Source organism: Pteropus vampyrus, unplaced genomic scaffold (genome assembly GCF_000151845.1).
Source record: "Pteropus vampyrus isolate Shadow unplaced genomic scaffold, Pvam_2.0 Scaffold16, whole genome shotgun sequence".
Lineage (NCBI taxonomy): Eukaryota > Metazoa > Chordata > Mammalia > Chiroptera > Pteropodidae > Pteropus > Pteropus vampyrus.
This window is the reverse complement of record NW_011888797.1, coordinates 6,249,394-6,253,957: the sequence shown is the minus strand read 5'-3', so window position 1 is coordinate 6,253,957 and position 4,564 is coordinate 6,249,394. Positions and strand designations below refer to the sequence as shown.

The following is a 4,564-nucleotide window of genomic DNA, read 5'->3' as shown; positions in this document are numbered from 1 at the left end:
AAATTATAAAGTTGACATCACAAGTAATAATTGGAATGTGAACCTCTTGGCAGTTATCAGAAAAGGCAAGTATTTAGGTGAAGGCGGCAGGAAGGCTTTTAAAGTTCTCTGCTGGGTTGGGGATGGAGAGGGTGGGTAGCAAGAAGGCTAGATATGCTTCAAAGAGGTTTGGGGCTTTTTAAAACTATATTTCTTTTGTAAATTAGTTCTATGGAATTATTTGGAGAATTCTGAATGACTCTAGCTTGAAGATACAGTAGTTTCTGAGTTACTTCTACGTCTTTTCTCACGGGCTACTGACATTCCCCAAGGGACAAAACGACTGAAACTCCAACTCTTTCAAATACTGGGAAGGAAATGGTGTGAAATTGCCACAGGCAGTAACTGTCGGCACCCGGCGACAGCCCTTGGATAGCTGGTTCCCAGGCTGGCCCAGCTCTGCGAGCCCCACCCCGCCTTGCGGCGTCCGCGGGCGTCGGGAGGGTCACGTTGCCTGTGTCCCGCGCCCTGATTGGTGCAGCGGGGCTGCGAGGGCGTGCGCCTGCGGGCTCTCGGGTCTCCTGTGCCCTGTTGTCCGCGGGCAGAGGGGCAGGTGGCCTGCTGGGCGCTGGGGACCCTGAGCCTAGTCCCCAGCCCTCGGGAAGACGACTGGCCACGGGGATCATCGGCCGGATGAGGGAGGAAGGACAGAGCCAGGGACCCAGGACTCACTGCCCCTTAAGGAGTAGACACAGACAGGTGAGTCGCGATCTTCCTCCCCTGGGTGGGGGGGAATTCGGGAGGATTCGTCACCGGCACGGCAGCGGCCGAGAGGCAGGGGGTCTAGGGCCACCCACCGCGAAACCGCCCTCCCGGCCCGCCGCTCAGCTCCGCCGGGGCTGGGCGGACGCCGGGGCGCCGCAGGTCCCGGGTCTTTCTGGAGCAGCTCAGGCGCCACAGGATGGATGTGTGGGTTTCGTGCGCTCCGAGATCTTTTTACTTGGGTCTTCGTTTTTCCTGGCTTATAAACATTGGGGTTAATTTGAAACTGTCGGTAGATCGTACACGTTATAAAAGTAGAATTTAATCGAAGTTACTGGTGTTTATATGTTATGCATATTACAGAAATGGATTTCACTCCTGAAAAATGTCTAAAAAACATGAAGTTTCTTAAAATAGCCTACATGGTGTTTTAACAAACATTTACCAAAAGCATTATATCTGGACTCTGGAGCCAAGCCGTTGGGTTTGAATACAAGGCCTGCCCTTTATTAGCCGAGAAACCTTTACCTGCGGCTGTGTTCTCATCTTTGAAATGTGTTGTTGTGATGCTTTACTGAGTTTTCTGAATACTGTGTGATTTATGATATCAACTAATTTAATCTTCACATCACCCAGGATGTAGTGTTCCCATTTTCCTGATGCTCAAACACAACTAATGACCAGGAACTAAGTCCAGGCAGCTCACAGTTTTAGCCACTACATTAAGGTGCTTCATGAACTTGGTTTGTCAGTTCCAATTGACAAACACGGATTTTTGTTCCTCTGTGGACCAAGTTCTTTGCTGGGTGCAGCGGGTAAAGTAGAAGAGCACTCAGACCCTGCCCTCCTGGTGCCTTCAGGCTAGTACAGATTGTTCACATTTGGGCTGCAGGGCACCCATGAATCCTGCCACAATCTTTTGCAAACTGTGGATATGAGTCTTTTTTTTTTTTTGAATGAGAGTCTGTGGCTCTCATCAGATGGATCTGTAATCCAAGGATATGAAGAAACATTTTAGCAGAAGAGCTAGTGTTAGCATAATGCCATTGCGTGAGTGTTTAAAAAAAAAAAAGCCAAAATACTGGTTGAATAAATAACAAACTTAAGGGAGTATAGTGCTACAGTAGGGTCAAGAGCAAGGTGCCATGGAGGAGCACATACTAAAGTCACTTGCCTAGGAATGCCTCCTAGCGTCACCGATGTCAGCCAGGTGAAGGTTAGAGAAGCAATTCATAGAACACAGTGGTGACCAGTCTGTGCCCTCATGGAGGGTGAGACAAAAAACACATGAACAGCTGCAGCTATGACAGGTGGCACAGAGGAGCAGTCCATGATTCCATGAGAGCCTATAATGGGAACAGGAGGCTCCATCTATTCATGGAGGTCATGGAAGTTTCCCCAGGAAAGTGACACTTAACCTTGGAGTTAGGGGCACTTTGAGCCTGGAGAACAGTCCTCAGTCTTCAAAGACCCTGTGGTGGGAACAAGTGGAGCACCAGGGACTGAAAGGAAGCAGGTGGTGGCTCGTGCAGGGAGAGGGGGACTGGAATTTGGGTGGCAACAGAGCCCAGACAAAGAACCCTTGTAGGCCATGGCAAGGTATTTTTATTTTGTTTTAAGTCTTTATCCCAAAGTGCCATTGAAAAGCTTATTGTAGGGAGGTGACAGGATCACATTTTGAGAAGCAGCTGGAGAAGTACCCAAGTGGATTAAGTGAAGCCCTGGACAAGGACAGGATCAGAGGAGAGAGTCTAGAACCGAGCCTTGAAGATGAGCCTCCAAAGGAGACAGATAAAGGAAGGTCTGATATGTAGGAAGGAAGGAGGAGAACTGGGAGAATGGGAAATCCTGCAGGTCAAGTGAGGGAGATTTCACGGAGAAAGTGGTCAACTGCGCCTATACCGCAGAGGTCAAGCGATAGGAACTAAAGCTACTCATTGGCTCTAATCATATGGGAGTTGTTTTTATTGGAAGCCATATAAGTAGGAGGAGAGAAAATGGAGAAAAAGGAGAATTCACAAGAATTAACTGAGGGGAAGAGAAAAATAGGGTTTTAGCTGGAGTGGCAGTGGGAGGAAGAACCATTGAGGTGAGGGTGGGAGCCTCAGAGAGGAGGATACAGATGAAGGAGTGGATACATGAGAAAGAAGGGCTCTGCAGATCCCAGGCCAGAGGGGTTGAGATCAGCGCCTTTGTAGAGATTACTGGGATAATGAAAGGTGTTAAGTGCAGGGAAGAGGCTATAGCAGGAGGTTTATGTTTGGTGTGATGAGTTGCTCTCCTTTCTTTGTAGGAGTGGCAAGGGTATTGGTTAAGAGTGAAGGAGGGAATGGGGTTCGGGGGAAGCTGGAGATCCGAGTTGAGAATATTTGACATAGTTTGGTAGGGGATGTGCAAGAGTGAATTGACCAGATATTGTTTTAGGTTGGAGCCAAGTATGCAGCAAGGCCAGAAAGTTCCCACTTGGCTCATTCAGGGAATTACAAAGTAGTAGGGGAGTAAGAATGGAAGCTAGCTAGAAACAGAAGCTACATTTACTGTATAACAAAGGAGGCATCACAAATCATGGGGAATGGAAGGATTGTTCAAAAATAGTGTTTGGAGATAGCTAAACTTTGATAAAATCTGTTTAGATTCTTAGCTCACAGCCAAATTCCAAATGAATTGAAAGAGCTTTTAAAATTCAAGCAAAAATATATAAGGAAATATAGATGAATTTTTATCTAATCATCTGATGCTTAAAAGCAGTAGGAATCATGAAGGAAAACTTCCCTGATCCTTTGCCCACTTAAATTAACCACTTTGTTCTGACACATACTATATATATATGAACCTTAAAGACATTCTAAGCCAGACATAAAGGACAAATATTGTATGACTGCACTTACATGAAGCACTAAGAGTAGGCAAATTCGTAGAGAAGAAAACAAGTTACAAGGGGCTGAGAGGAGAAAGGAGTAGGGAATTATTGTTTAATGGGTACAGAGTTGGTGTTTGGGATGATGAAAAAGTTCTAGAAATAGTGGTAGTAGTTGTGCAGTATTTTGAATTTAGTTAATGTACACTTAAAATGGTAAATTTTATGTTACATATATCTTGCCACTAAAAAAAAAAAAGTAACCAGTTTGGTATGCTAAAACTGGAGAAAATATTTACAAAAATAAGATTATCCTTAAAATATTTAAGAGTTTGTATACAAGAAAAGCAGAAAGATTGCCATTTAAAAAGGCAAAAGGCAGTAATAATTCACAAAAGGAAATGAAGATGGTCAAAATAATTTAAAAAAAGGTTAGCCTCACTATTAAACTGAAGTTAAGTTAGTGTTATATTCATTTTTCACATATTAAAATTAAAACTGATGACTCACTAATACCTCTTATGAGAATGTCAATTGAAATAGCTTTTCTGGATAGTAAATCAACAACTTAGCTTTTCAAATGTTCACACATCTCCTCTATAGTAATTCTACTTCTAGGAATTCATCCTAAAGGAAAAAATAGGAAATGTGGACAGATATTCAGCATATACCAAAGAATTACAGAGAGCCCAAATGCTAGGGAACGAATTATACAGAATTATAGTAATCCCATATATCATGCACTCATTTAAAATATTTAGAGCGTTTTCGATGCCAAAGTTAGATACAAGTGGATAAAATAAAAGAATAAATTGTATATACATTGGATATTGATTACAGAGGAGTCACAACCCTTGTGCTTTTCACTTTTGCAGTCAACCTTTTGTTCATCCCAGAGAGAATGAGATAGAGCAAGACATAATCAACAGCTTTTATTGTTCAGACAGCTCACCTGAGCACATGATA

The 4,564-nt window shown here is 43.7% G+C and overlaps 1 protein-coding gene across 1 annotated transcript in view; it reads left to right on the top strand.

Moving 5' to 3' along the window:
* The first annotated feature begins 527 nt into the window (after positions 1-527).
* The window catches only part of MTERF2 (mitochondrial transcription termination factor 2), a 7,620-nt gene continuing 3,583 nt past the window's right edge, over positions 528-4,564 (top strand). Inside the window, exon 1 of the mRNA XM_011387097.2 lies at positions 528-738. The gene's annotated coding sequence lies outside the window, so the exon portion shown is untranslated. The remainder of the gene's footprint in view (positions 739-4,564) is intronic.